The following is a 15,855-nucleotide window of genomic DNA, read 5'->3' on the forward strand; positions in this document are numbered from 1 at the left end:
TTTTTTCATCTAAGTGTATCTAGCTTGAAAATTCTTGTTTACATTTCCTATCACACCTTCTTTTGAGCCAGTTAAAACCTTGGGGAGGGCTGAGGAATTCTCCCATTCACAAGCTAAAAAATTAGTAAAGATTAAATGGATGGCTTTCATCTCTCTAAGGAAAGAATACCTTTATAAACATTTTTTAAAAAAAAGCTAAAAATTTATATAGAATTAAAACTTATTTCACAATCTCTTTTTTATTTTTCATAAAGTTTTCCATATTACCAAGAAAACAAACATCAAATACTTCAGTATGAATTTCAAAAACACTTGAACTTCTGGAATAGACAAAATTGATGGTCTTCTATTAACTCATAACATCAATTGCAAAGGATTCCATCAAACAGAAGTTGTTATCTGGAAGTCAGATTTGTACAGCACTATTAGATTAAAATAAAATATATCAAGAAGTACGTCAACCTTGTTGATAATGCTTCATGAGCCATTTCACTCATAATTTAAGATTGGGTTTCAAGAAATCAGAAATAAATGCACTAACCACAAATTAATAAAACCAACACAAAATATAAAATCCAGGGATTCCTGTAGCACCAGAGTCTACTATTTTAAGAAATCTTCAATTGCAATAAAACATGAAGCAACAGAAATATTAGGGTCTAGTTGTTTGCATTAGAAAAAAATCCACCCTGGCTCCAAAGCACTTTTAACATGTTAATAATTTGGAAAAATCTATTTGCATTCAGCTCCTCAAAAGTTGTCTTTCAGAGCTTATGATATAACAAACAAAATCTAAACAAAGGAGAGGAAAAAAAATTTAAACGGACAGATTTCCATTTTCAGATAAATCACCACATGAGCAAGAATAAAGAAAAACAGAATATAGATCTGTAATAACTGCAAGTGAATTTAACTGACATGTTAGCACTTTGCCTTTTATGAGTGATACTTCATAAAAATGAAATCTTTTTAATTAAGAGATCCCTACTTTCTATAAAAAGTTCAGCAATTATTATATCAGATATATTGAGCTCGAAGGCCACTTGGTGAATGAGAGTGCTCCAAGTCTAGTGTAATTTAGAACTAAAGGCAATAGATTTTTCACCTGAAAATAATCCAACAAATGGTTATAAATGCAGTGCATTGTCTTAAAAAAGTAAATAGTTGGTGGTTTCACAGCAGGTCATCTGTGTTAGAAGCACAGTGAAATAAGGTAGTGGAGAAATCCAGAGAAAGCATAAGAATCATGATGAACTACCGAACTTGCACGCTTTAAGTTAGCTAGTAAGGGTATAGAACATCTCTTTAATGTATTCACAGGCACCTTATTATTAAAATGTCAAACCTCTGTGAGGATTCTTGAGTAATTTGCTATTCCATTTCTGCTTCATTCATTAAGTAGTTTCTGAAGCACCCCCAGGATACCCATTTGTGAAGTTCTCAATGAACCAGGCTGGGAGCAACTCAAACTATTTTGACTTGCTTAAGAGAGCATAAATTATCTTTAGAAACAAACTGTAAATGAGGCATGCACTGTTGTGGTCTCTTCACAGTATGAATATGCTAAAATAATTCCATAGCTCAAGAGACACATGATCTAAGTGGTACACATAACTACCATAGTCTGGGTTTAGATTCCTTCTTTGACTTGTTAATATCAATTCTTGTAAGTAAGGAAAAATAACTTATATTTGACTTATTAAGAGATAAAAGGAGGAGTGCCTGGGTGGCTCAGTAGGTTGGGCATCCGACTTGTGGTTTCAGCTGAGGTCATGGTCCCATGGATCATGAGATCGAGCCCCAACATTGAGCTCCACACTCAGTGGGGAGTCTGGTTGGGATATTTATTTATTTATTTATTTATTTAGGGGGGATTCTCTCTCTCTCCCTCTGCCCGTCTCCCCTCTCACGTGCTTTCTCTCTCTAAAAAATAAATAAATAAACCTTAAAAAAAGAGAGATAAACAAAAATATTCATGGATTAAAATGACTCTTAAAGGTATTATTATAGGCCTTTTATATTTGTAGTGAGAATAAATTATGTAATAATCTTTAGTCCAGCTTTTCCTTTCAGTAACAAATATTGAAAACAACATCAATTGTGCATATTTTTAGTCAAATTTTAATTTCTTGGTATAATTACCAAGGTGCCTACAACAGATTCTTAGAATAAATATTAAATTGACATCTGTTACAAAATATCTACTATAAGAGACATTGAGCAAATATTGTGGAAATATGAAAAAGGTCATTGAAATCTTTGCCCTTGTGGACTGTGCTTTCATATTGTAGATATGCCTTTAAGATGAAAATGTTCCTTGATATACTACACTTTTTATGTATTGGAGGGATGGATTAAGTAATTTATACGGATCCCATCCCGTTCATATACTCTATTACTTATGTGAATTAACCACTGGGATGGTAGAAATATCAATCATTTATTACCTTAATTGTGTACCATTTAATACTTTAGGAAAATTAATACTTTTATATCAGTTACAAATGTAACTGAGTTGGACATTGTCAATTTCAACCTAGATTAAACGGAATGTGACCCTTCTTTAAGAATGACTTTCCAATTTTCCTAAATATTTACTAATTGAAGGAGAATAGATACGACTCAATACAAAGAAAAAGACCTTTAGAATGACATGAGAAGACGTTGTTCTCATGAATTAGGATATCACTTCTTTGAAATTGACATATACAATCATTTTATGAAACTCCCCAAGGAGCTCCTCAGTAACGTTTGGAATCCATACCTATATGCAACCCCAACAGAAAATCTGCAGCTTGCACAGGACAACATTTCTAATTATGCTATCCTATTCCAGAAGAGATTCACAGCATAGCAAATGAAAGCAGGGCACTTAGCAGCTACAAGTCTCTGCAAAGGCTACCTGGTGTTCAGAATAACCTGGGCATGACTGTTTTCAGAATGGGATAGTAAAGACCAGGTGACGTTTATTAGGGACAGACACTCTCCAAGACAGAGCTCAACCCAACTTAGCAATGGCTTACCATGAAGGGAAGGGTTAAATTAAATTGTTAATCAGTGGGGCCCCTGGCTGGCTCAGTCTGCAGAGCATGCAGAGCATGCCTACTCTTGACCTCAGGGTCTAGATCTCAGGGTCATGAGTTCAAGCCCCACAATGGAAGTAGAGATTACTTAAAACAAATAAAAATTTTTAAAAATTGTTATTTTTTTTTCATATGTTGAGGAACTCACCCCCATTCTTCCTTAAAAACTTCCAAGAGAGGGCAGCCCCGGTGGCTCAGTGATTTAGTGCTGCATTCGGCCCAGGGTGTGATCCTGAAGACCCGGGATCGATTCCTGCATCAGGCTCCCTGAGTGGAGCCTGCTTCTCCCTCTGCCTCTCTCTCACTGTGTCTCTCATGAATAAGTAAATAAAATCTTTAAAAAAAAAAAAAACAACAACAAAAAACTTCCAAGTGTATTTAACTCATCTTTCAAATGAGAAAGAAACTCAGACTGTCTTCCTCAAGCCTTCCCTAATGCCTCAGCTTCTTGCAGGTAAAAATTCCTGGCATTTCCCCAAAGGGGACATCTGTGGTGATCGTGGTTATCTTTCTGAGGACCCAGGAGATTACATTTTTCCAAAGAAGCACAGGAGGGTCTGGATTATCTTTAAAAGGCCTAGAGCTTTACTGTATGGGCATGTGGGAGAAAAAAATGAGAGAGAAATAGAAAAATCGAGTGAGAGGAAAAGAGAAAATACAAAGAAGGAAAGAGAAGAAGGCCCAGGTAGGTTGATATGATTGCTTGCTTTGCAGTCCCAGTGCAGCAAGACAGAGGAGGCAGCTGTGCAAGTGCTTTCCAAGCCCTAAAGGCTTTGCAAGCTGCACTGCTGTCCTCTGGAGCGCCCACTTCAGGCTGAGCCACTCCAGCATTCTTCCTTCAGTCTTCCTGCCCCCCACCCCTCCCCTTCTCTGCAGGTGGCTGCATCTGGAGGATTTCCATGAAGGCTGGGGACAGTTAAGCATCTTGGATTTGGGTTCTGCCTTCTAGGAGCCAGAGGAGGGTTGGCAAAACCCATTGTGTGTTGACACTGCAGCTGCCTCACCACGCCAGGTCCCAGGTCCTGCAGCTGCAGCAGTTTGGGAAGATGCAAGCTGGGTAGAAGAGTGAGGACGGCGCCTGCAGTGTCTCCAAAGGCTGGAATCCCTGAAGGATTTGGGCGGAGAGGAGATGGAGAGGGGCCTGAACAGACCTCAAACAGGAGCTTTGAGTGGTGTGACAGTTCTTTCTCAGAAAGAATAAAATAAAATAAAATTCCAAGGATTCCAAAGAAATTAACTGAGATGCAGAGGAGGCCAGGAAGACCAGGTTAAACATTGAATAAGGTGGGTATATTGGAGGTGAGGGGCAATAGAAAAGAGATAGAAAGAGACCTTCCAAGAAAGGAGAAATGATACAGTGTGAAAAGGAATCCTTGGGACTCTCTTGAAAGATGTGCTGGGGACCAGACAATTGTTTATTTGAAGACTTTAGCAATGTCACTGAGGATGATAAACGTGTAGAGAGAAAGGGGACATTACCACTCCACATCACTCTGTTTATTTCCATAGACTAGAAGTTAATTGACTTTTCCCCAGCTCTGTAGTTCTGGGCCTCAGTTTCCTCATCTGTAACACAAGGGGTTTGGGCTAGATGCTTTTGAAGGTCTCTGCCTGATGTGACTCTCTCTGTCAGCCTAGGAGCCAGGGTATCTGATACTAAGCATCTCTGAGATTCCCCATTCTTCCTGCACTGCCCATTTATCAATGCAGTGTAAAACATCTGCACCATTCATGAAGCAGATTCCAACTCTCAGTGATGATGGGGAGTATGGCTCAATTATGACAAGACATTGATCCTTGAGCCCTGGAGTAAGGAAGGAAGAACAGTCATTTACACTTTGGGTTTCCAAGGTTAGATATAGTCTGGAATATTTTATTTTCAGAATTGATCCTTTGTAAATTGTAAATTCCTTTGAGGGGTTCGAAATAGTTGGACCGACTAAAGGGCCAAGGGGTCCTATAATGATCTGCCTTATTTTAAGGAAAATTTATGTCACTACAGAAATTGAATCTGCTTTTTCATGGAAATCCAGCTCACACTGGCCACATTCTTCTCTTGTCTGCCTGCTTCATGCCATTCTGCCAACTGCTTCAGTGCAGCATTTTCTGGAGTTATTAAACACCCAAGCTTAATGAGAGTGCACTTATGGGTGAAGTATTCAATGATGCAGAACCATCTCCCCTTCTCAACACACGTAAGCAGTTTAGATCATAGTGGAGATAAAATATGTTTCGTAAGTTTTATTTTTGTCTCAACCTGAAATTCCTTGAATTTTTTAAAAATTAATATGTAGGAATACAACTCCTTCGCTCCTCTTGTCTTTGAGTGGGATTGTGACACACAGATAGTATCCACTTGTGTTTTCTACACCCACTAGCATTTCCATTTCATTTTAGTCTCCAAAATATGGGCAGGAGCACAACTCTAGAAAAATGGATTCCCACTCTCGCATCTCACAGGGCACACTGATCCGTGCGGTGCTGAGCACTTGCACGGAGCCTCACCATCTCCTCCGACCCTCACCGTGATTCACCAGTGCCCCCCGGGTTTCCATAGGGGGTTTGACCTTGCAAAGACCCTGCTTCAATTTCTGGGCAAGGAACAACCCATTTTAACTCAAAACACAAAACGACCTTTTCTCCTTTAAAGAAAGGCTACCAAATGTAACACATCTGGGCTTACATTTCTCTAACCTGCATTCCAGAATGTGAATACGGGATGCAAAGGCAGGTAACTAGTTTGGGTCTGACAGTTCCCATTCAGAGGCTCTGAGACTCAGACTCTGTTCAAAACAGACGGCTGACTATGTGGTTGAGCATCTTTCCCTTTTTTTTTTTTTTTTTTTTTTTTGCCCATTCACCATCATGACGAAAAATCAAAACCGAAAAAATTTCTGCTCATTTCTCAATCCTAAGAAAAGAGCTTCTTTTGCGCCTCGCTCCGTGGCTCTAAACACTAACATCCCGCTTGGAAACCAACCCTGCTTTCCACACCGCATCTCGTCTACTCAGTTTCACTTAGCAAACACCTTCACTGCTCTTCCACGGTGAGAAAAATGGTGCACCAACCCCACGGATGACAGGTTGGTACTTGACTGCTCAATAGTTTTATCAGCAACCGGAAAACTTCACAATCGGTCAATTAGCTACTTAAATCCGAGTAAGGCAATCTGCTTATTTATAGACTTACACTAAAAAGCACCTCTCTTCCACCTATCTTAAATCTAGCCCAAGACAATCTCCTAAACACGCCGCATATCAACACTCCTCCTTCCCCCACCCCCATTATCCCAAAAGATCCCCCCACTAAGAACACATTCAGATGGTCAGCATTAACCAGAGCAATGGTCACCGTGCAGTTAGAGGCATCTATGCAAAGTATGTGACAATACCCAAAGCATCTCTCAGACAACTGGCTGTACTACACATGCAGAAAAGCAAAGAAGATTGCATTTTCCACTTACAGTTATAGCGCTGCGCACGGTCACTTAATGAAAATGATAAAACTCAACAGTTCTTTATATGTATGTATAATTCAGATAAACGGTTAAGCCGTCTCTCTGTGTGGTTCTCTCGCGCTCTTTTTTTTTCCTCTGGAGCTCTAGGCTGCTTAAATCCCTCTTGGATCGCGCCTCGCAAACCCAGCCGCCGCCGCAACAAGCTCGGGTAAGTCTATGCTGCAGATTGGGAATCCCATAGAAAACCTAGGGTCGCTGGAGCGGGATGCGCAGGCGCGCGAGCCGCCGCCTCTCGAGGCACCCCCTCCCCTTTCTCCTCCTCCCTCCTCCAGCTCCGCAGCCCCAGCTCCGGGAGCTCAGGCGCCGGTGACCAAAAGCAGCCCGGCGTTGGCGCATGCTCAGTTGGAGGGGCTCGGAGTGCCCGCGGGTGGATTCCATGTCTCCGGATTTTAGCAGAAACTCAAAAGGAAAGTGCCGAGGCACAGGGAGCCTGGCTCCCGGAGCAGCCTGCACCTGGACGGGCGGTGGGGACAGCGAGTTGGGCTCGCCACACCCCACCCTTATGGAGTCTGATGGTGGAGGCGAAGGCCAGAGATGGGACCCTTGGGGCCCTCCATCCCCACGGCTCCCAGCCCTAGAGGGGGGCCCTCAGCCCACCCTTTGTCAGGCTGTAAGGTGACAAGAAAACTGCAGAAATCCTTTTCCCGACTGGAAGCGTCCCCCCAGCTAGCTGTGAGCACCTCTGCCTGGCTCACTGTGAGGCAGTAGTTATGGGGAACACCTTCCTGGGCCGTTTCATCCGAGGGTCTTAACCTGGGGGTACTGGGAGCCGGGCCTTCTAGTACCCCAGGGCCCAGGACCGTCCCGTCCTGGAGAAATGTGTGTTGAAGGGAGCTGGGTCCGAGGCGTCTTGCCCCCTGTGACCTTGGCCACATCATGCTAACCATCAACAAACATTTAACAAGTCCCTGCAGTTACGCAGTTAATAAATATTGAATATGCTCGGTGGGGGGAATGGATGGGGCGGGGGGGGGGGGACAAACCATCCTTGGAATACAGGGCTGAGGGCTTGGACTAGGCGATACTATAAAGCCCCCTTTTGTGTCCATTAACGATGCCGGTGTTTGCTCGCCCTCCCCCCTTCTCCCCACTGTCCTGCCAAAGCCTAGAAGACTTGGCAAGGAGTAGTGCCCAGTAAATGTTTGGTGGCTTCCCTACCAGGAAAGCAAGAATTCCCAGATGTTCCCAACCCGATCAGTGTCCTCAAGTGCTTATGTTTGCACATTCATTAGTTCACTCAACAGTTAGGCATTAACCAACTACTTACTATTAGCCACTGTTGGGGGACAAATGCAGTGAACAAAAGCCCATCCTGAGATTTACATTCAGGCTGGAGTTCTGTTTTCAAGGGAGGGGAGTTGCGGGGGGGCACAGTGAAGGTCTAGGGTCTCCTTAAGTAGAGAGAGACCTTTACCATTGCACACACCTATCACGTTCAGGAAAACTGCAGTGTCAGTAAACCTTTGGGTTCTGAGGGCACCAAGAGCATCTCCCACGGCCAAAGGGCTCTAAGGGCTCTGCACTGACCAATCTCCCGTTGCCAGGAGGGCGCCGCTCCTAGCTACCAGATCCGGGAGTCCAGCTTGGAAGCGCTGGAGGCTACTTAAACGAAGACCAGGAGAAACTCCACCCCAGCAGTCTCTGGCTTTGGAAAAGGCTGGTGCTCGGTGAGGACCCCCGGTCGTGACGCCCGAGCCGGACGCTCCCAGCCAACCTGGGCAGCCCAGAGCCTCCAGGAACGCGCGTTCCCGGGCCGGGCGCCCCGGGAAGGTGGCGCGGAGCCGGGAGCGCTCCCGGGACTCCGGGGACGCCGCTCGCAGAAGTCCCGTCCCCGCGGGGCTGCTCCGCCGGTGCCGGCGAGCGCGGAAACCCGGAGCGCGGAGCGGAGCGGCGCGGAGCAGGGCGCGCTGCGGCAGCCGAGCACGCTGAGTCCGGCGGGCGCCAGCCCCGCGCTCCCGGGCCGCAGTGCGCACTGCGCAGCGCGGCTGGTGGCCCGTCCTTTGCGTTGCTTGGGCTGGAGGGGAGGCAAAAGGCGGTTCTGCATAAGGCGCCTCGGTTGGCCGTGGAGCCAGCCTCCAAAGCCTTCAAAGTAATTTCTCGTCTTTGGTCGACTTCCCCTCCCAAAGCATTTTTTCCGCCGGGCTGTCTGGTTTCCCTCTGGAGAACAGGCTCGGCGCTGCCAACTGCAGCCGCCGCAGCAAAGGGTCACGAAGCTGTTCCTCCGCTTAGAAGAGACGTGCCTGGTTGTGCGCCCCGGCAGTCTCTTGCGTGGCATTGTTCGCTTTTAGACAACTTACTTTTAACTTGTGCTTAGGAAAAAACGAACACGGTACTTTAAAGCGTGTTCTGTTGTCGGGGAGATTTAATTTAGATGTTTGCGCTTTTGTGAAGCAGCTTTGTCTAATTGGACAGACAGTAAATTTTTTTTTTAAGTTTTATTTGCACGGAAGCGCTGTTTGGCGTCCTTAAGGCGCTATCTTCTTTTTAAATCTCCAGCTATTATGCAACTTTATTTTCTTAAGCTGTAATGTTTTATATATATATATATAAAATATATATATATAATATAAATATATATATATTTGTGTGTGTGTGTGTGTGTGTGTGTGTGTGTGTGTGTGTGATGCCTTTTGGTCGAGTTTTATGTGCAGCCTGAAATCACCGTAGGGAAGCAAATTCTAAAAGACACCAAAGGAATATTATCGTTTGAATTACAGAAAGCAGTTCCCCTCTTTAGGATGGTAGGATGAACTTGAAAAGAGGAATATGGTAGGCACTAAAAAGCAGGAAACCCCCTGGGTTTTTTTTTTGTTGTTGTTGTTGTTGTTTGTTTGTTTGTTTCCTTCTTTCGGCATTTGCAGGTGTCACTGGTGATCTCAGAAGAGCCGAGGTGCCTGGTGCTGCGCTCTGCGCCCGCCCGGCGTGGAGGAACTGGAATACCGCACCCTGCTGAGTGCAGATGCCCTTGAGCTGTAGCAGTAGTCCCATCGCTTAAAGCCCGTCCCCAGCTCTGTGGATGGAAAGCGGTGTGAGGTTTCATACTCTGGAGATTTGGGGGTGGGGGTGGGTGGGGAGGAGAGGAAGGTGCTGTAGAGAGTTTGGGGTACCCCCCCCCCAAAATTGTATTGTTTTCCGAGGTAGCCTTGCTTCCACCTCACTCTTTCCCAGATTCAAACAAACAAAATAAAACCAAGAACGACCTTTTAGGTGTACACAACTTCTTTTAATATGGGCATCCACCTTAATCGAGACATGGGCAAGTTGAACACGGAGAACGGTAGTAAAAGTACAAAACGCAGGGAGGATGACAGGTCTGAACTTGTGTTTCTCTGAGCTCATGGTAATATTATTTATTAGACATGCTGTGTATAAAACATATGAGCCAAGGAGGGTGCAACTTAAGGCATGGGGGCATTTAGGAAATTGGAAGGAAAATTAAGTGTTTGAAAGTCAGCTTTAGACAATGAAAAGAGACAGGAATGGGAAAAATGGATTTACACTCATTTAAATTCATGCAGACTAATGATAGTATTCTTACCTAGGTATAGTGTCTGTTTCAGAAAGCTAAGGGTATTAATCCTTACAGAGGAGATGCATTACATAAAATAATTGTGTTTATTCTGTTTTATTTATCCTATTTTTAAAAATATGGGGATAGACTGGGATGACTGGGTGGCTCAGTGGTTGAACGTCTGCCTTTCATTCAGGTCATGATCCCAGGGTCCTGGGATCTAGTCCCACATCACGCTCCCCACAGGAAGCCTGCTTCTCCCTCTGCATATGTCTCTGTCTCTGCATCCGAAATAAATAATATATATAGATATAGATGTAGATATATAGATATATAATCTTTAAAAAAATATGGGGATAGACCAATGAAATAAAGCAACTTTCTAAGATCAACAGGCAGTTATTACCTAGAATAAAACTATACAGTAATTTTTCTAACCGAAAGTGTTTCATTGTACGTTTGTATTCCTTCTACATGTTTTTTAAAATAAGTGGAAAAATGCAAGACTGTGAGGGAGTGAATCCCATGCAGTTAGGGAGTGGGTTCCATGCCTCTGTGCAGAAGAGGGATTGACAGTCCTAGAGTTGGTTAATGAACTCCATTGACCATTCCTCCCGGTGCACCCCTGATTTATCTCTAATCTATGGCTGAATCTAAATTCATTTTGGAAGATTATTCTTAGCTATGTCACCAGTTTCCCTTAGAAATTGAACAATTCACAATAAAAGTTTCTTAAATACCTGCTGAATGAATTATTGTCAAAGCTTTGAGTTTCCTGGAATTTTCTTGGAGTCTTAGAAATGGTTAAGACAGATGCAGGTGCTCTGCCCCCACAAGAATATAAAGTGTGTTATTCCATTCTACCTTCCACATTTGGGCCTAACCTATAGATTCCCAGCAGGGCTTTTAGGTTGGAAATTTTCATCATTATTATGTGTTTTCACCACACAAAAGAAAGGATAATAGCAGAATTGCACTGAATATGATTTCTTTTTTTTTCTCTTCAATGACTTTTTAGGTAGTCCTGTATGCTAGTCTGTACTCTTTTTTAGTTGTGTGAATAGCCACTCCAAATATAATCATGGATTCATATTCTGGAGCTTCTGTACTTTGAAAACCATCTGATGCCAAAGGGTCTTCAAAAGCCCTTTTTGCTTAAAGTAGATCTTACTAACTAGTTTCTACATTCAATCTTTATTTTCCTTAATATAGTTCCTTTGAATTTTAAATGGTACTCTTAAACTCGACAGAGGATGTTAGCATAAAATATGAAGAAAAATAAAAATAGTGAATTCTTCACTCCTTCTGAGACTACCAACAAAAACAAACTCACATCCTTTACCAGAAGATTTTCACAGTTGGGTTTATATTTTCACCTACTGCTTGAAGGAGGAAAGGAATAGTGAGACTCCCACATTTTTTAGAGTTCTTATTATATTCCCGCTTTAAAGTTCATTTGACCATCCTAAGGAGGTACAGGAAGAGAGAGTGATCGTTGGTGACTCCTGTTTTTCCTCCAGAATACAGATTTAGTACCTGTATTACAGTCTCAAAGAGAGTGGGTTGTATTGATTTTTTAAAAAGAAAAAAAATGCATAAGTAACTAATGGTGTTTAGCAGTGGTAGCTGCAGGTTGAATTCCTTTTGATCTCCCTCATTCATTTACCCAACACCTATTGAGTACCTACTTTGTGCCAGGCAGTGTTCTGAGCACTTTATATGCAATATTCCATTTCACAATGACTTTATTTATGTACAGGTACTATTATAACCTTTCTTACAGATGAGGAGGGAACTGAGGCAACATATGTATTAGTAATATCTCCAGAGGTCTGCTTCAGTTGGCTCAGTTTCTCCTTCTTCACTGCATTCTAATTCATGTTACGATTCTCCCTCTATAATTTCTACTTTTTAATCCACCTATACACCTATGCAAGCCAAATATTGTGAATACTATGATTATCTTATTTCTCTTCAGCAGTCTCTCATTTTCTCCTGAGCAAACTTTAAACCCTAAGTCATGTATTCAGAATCTTTCACCATGTGGTAGACTGCTACTTGTCTGCCTTAACTACAGAGCATCTAATTTGGAAAGGGAAGGAGGAGGAAACAGGCCCAGAGAAAAGTTCACTTTTCCCAGCATTCCTGCATTTTCATCTATTGCATGAAGGAGAATAGAAACAGAAGGATCTCTTTTTTTTTTCCTATTCTTACTATATTTCTCCTTTAAATTCATTATACCATCCTAAAGAAGTTTTCCAGAAGAGAATGACTATTGGTGATCTTCAATCCAGTCTTTTCTCTCGCTCTCCAGTTTCTTTTTTCTTTTCCATTTTTTCTTTTTTTTTTTTTTTTAAAGCAGACTTCATACCCAGCATGGAGCTCAACTTGGGGCTTGAACTCACCATCCTGAGATCAAGATCTGAACTGAGATCAAAAGTCTGTTGCTTAACTGACTGAGCCCCCCAGGTACCTCTTGCTCTCCAGTTTCTTGTTTACAATTGCCTACAGAACATCTTCATGCAGATTTTTTTACAGATACCTCAAACTCAGCATAGACAAAATTATCTCCTCTGCCCTCCACTTTTGCCAGTCTCTGTGCACCCTAGCATTTTGAAGGTGTTCACTCTCAACCCAGTGCTCTAAATCAGAACTTTGGGTATCACATTCAGCTCTTCTACCTCTCCTTCCCTGTCAAAGCGTTACTCAAATCCTGTGAATTCCATTTTCTGAATGTCTCTCAAATCCATGCCTCACTGCCACTGTTAGTTCATTTAGCCTTTCATCATCTCAGTGCTGGACTTGTTCTTTTTCATTCTCATGACTTGCAAAATTTCACATAAAATCACATTGCCCTTTTGAAAAAAACTATTGAGTAGTTTCTCATTGAAATGATAAAACTAAATTCCTTTGCACACCATACAAGACTTACATGCTGGCTCTTGCATACCCTAGCCCAGTCTCCTGCCACATCTCTTTAATGTTAATGTTCTATGCTCCATCATACTGCAGAGCTGTACTTTTATTTCTCTGTACTTTTGTGTATGCTCTTTCTCTCTTCTTGGGAAACTCTTCTTTGTCTTGCCTGGAAGATTTCTGTTTTAATACTTCAAATTCAGCTGAGACATTATTTCTTAACAGAAGAGACTTTGTTTTTTAAAAACTTTTATATATATTTTTAAGATTTATTTATTTATTTGACAAAGAGTGAGAGCACAGACGGGGCAGGGGCAGAGGGAGAGGGAGAAGCAAACACTCTACTGAGCACAGAGCCCAATGCAGGACTCAATGCAGGGCTGAATCCCAGGACCCTGGGATCATGACTTGAGCCAAAGGCAGATGCTTAACCAGCTGAGGCACCCATGTGCCCCAGAAAACTCTTTTTCTTCCTAGCACTTATAAGACAATTTACAGAGTTGTTGTCAAGATTAATTGAAATCGTATACAGGAGAATACAAACTTTAAGCTCTATTTAAACATAAGATATAATGGACTCTATTTGAACATAAGATATGGAATGGCAATTTGTCTATCAATTATTAAGGAAAAGCGTTATGTTGTCTATTTTTTAAAGCTTTATTTATTTATTTTAGAGAGAGAGAGTGTGTGTGTGAGCAGGGGAGGGAGAGAGGCAGAGGGAGAGGGAGAGAGAATCTCAGGTAGACTCCGTGATGAGTGTGAAGCCCCACCACGTGGGCTCGATCTCATGACTCTGAGATCATGACTTGAGCCAAAACCAAGAGTGGGTTATGTAACTGACTGAACCACTCAGGCGCTCAGGCACCCCTGCTTTTCATTTCAAAATGCAAAATGAATGTATGGTATTGGTATAAAAACAAAACTCTTGAATTGTTTTAACTAATATATGGTCCTTGATTGAATTTAGAGTTAGTAATTGCTATAAAGAAATTTGAAATATTTATATATGTATGTCTTATACCTTGGTTGCATTACTATCACACAAATAAAATCCACATTCAACATATTTAAAAGCACTTGGAAGCCAATTGATTTTCAATGTTTTTTTATCCTATTGTCCTTTTTTCTGTTTTTCTGGACATTCAGCATAAATTGTATGCATCAAACTATTAAAAAACCCTCATATTTTACAGGTTTTTTAATTCATATTTATAGGTTTTAAATGATTTCATCATCCTTGTGTGATCCCCAGATACCATTATCCTCATTTTATTTATTTACTTATTTTAAAAGATTAATTTATTTGTTTTAGAGAGAGAGAAATTGAGATACAGAGAGAAGGAGGGACAGAGGGAGAGAAAGAATCCAAAGCAGAGTCCGTGCTAAACACAGAGCCCAACACACGGCTCGATCTCACAACCCTGAGATCACAACCTGAGCTGAAACCAAGAGTCTGACGCTCAACCAATTGAGCCACCCAGATGCCCCATCCTCATTTTATATATGAGATTATCAACTCTTTAGAAAGTCCAAGTTATAATACTTCCTAGAAGTTATGTGGTTATAATGTGGTGGGACTAGGTGCATGCAATTCGGTAATCTAATTTTATTTTTTCAGTAGTTACTCTCTGATACTAAAGAATGTTCTGCTAGTTTCCATCTTTCTCAATTTCCAGTTCTTGCTTGGTATGACAAGAGCATGCAGTAGTAGATTATAATCTAGGAAGTAGATGAGTTACTATTGCTTGGACTATTAAAGTTAAAAAACATAAATGTTTGCCTTACTTTTTTTTTTAATTTTTTAATTTTTTTTTTTTTATTTAGGAAACCAGAGTTCATGACAAACCCAAAGACAAAGGGTGCTGGGCATCTATTAGCAGTTGAATTTTTTTTACACTAAAACTGCAGATTATTCATTCATTAAAACACTTATTTTTACATTCCCCTCCCCCCCAACTCAGAGCCATCAAAGAATCCACTTTTATTCAAATTCCTTGCAATATAACAAAGATGGAACTATTTTATTGATTAATTGCCTATAGTTTTCCACTGAAAATTTGGTGATCCATTGAAATTTGGTGATTGAGATGCACTTTAGTATTTTAGACTAATTTTGTGTATTTTGGAGGCAAAGATTGGAATTATGCACAAGCCAAAGAATGTCAGGGATTTTCAGCAACCACCAGAAGCTGGAAGAAAGGCATGGAACAGATTTTTCTTTAGAGCCCCCAGACCATAGTGACACTTCGATTTCAGATTTCTGGCCTCCAGAACAATGGGAGAATAAATTCGTTTTAAGATACCCGTTCTATAATACCTTGTTATATCTCACAAGAAATATAGAGAACTGCATTTAAATACAGCATTTGGCAATTAAATTTACAATAAAGAATAGTGAGATGATAGAATGATAGAGTTTTCAACAAATAGATATACTTTTTTTGTCCCCCTGTGAAAACCACTGGATTTTAAGTTAAGACATGGATTCAAGAACCAACTTTACTATCTATTGGGTGTGATCCTGGGCAAATCACTTGAGTTTCCTTCTTGACTTGTTTTCCTTATTTATAAATTGAGGAAGATATAAAGCTCTACTTAAAAAGTGGGTCTCTACAGTTCAAAATTTCAAGATATTGGGTATCCACAAGATTCTAGATGGTAAAGGAATAGTGCTAATTTGCATCTAGTTGATATTGAGCTAGTTTCTTCCAACTGAAAACTACAGGCATACTTCATTTTATTGTGTTTTGCTTTATTGAGCTCTGCAGATACTGTGTTTTTTTTTTTCTTTACAAATTGAAGGTTTGTAGCAATGCTGCTTCAA

The 15,855-nt window shown here is 41.3% G+C and overlaps 1 protein-coding gene across 1 annotated transcript in view; it reads right to left on the minus strand.

Annotated features, from left to right (window-relative positions):
* The window catches only part of VSNL1 (visinin like 1), a 102,341-nt gene extending 95,501 nt beyond the window's left edge, over positions 1-6,840 (minus strand). Inside the window, exon 1 of the mRNA XM_041757419.1 lies at positions 6,548-6,840. The gene's annotated coding sequence lies outside the window, so the exon portion shown is untranslated. The remainder of the gene's footprint in view (positions 1-6,547) is intronic.
* Positions 6,841-15,855: the final 9,015 nt, after the last annotated feature.

The sequence above is a fragment of the Vulpes lagopus genome, chromosome 5 (assembly GCF_018345385.1).
Source record: "Vulpes lagopus strain Blue_001 chromosome 5, ASM1834538v1, whole genome shotgun sequence".
Taxonomy (NCBI): Eukaryota; Metazoa; Chordata; class Mammalia; order Carnivora; family Canidae; genus Vulpes; species Vulpes lagopus.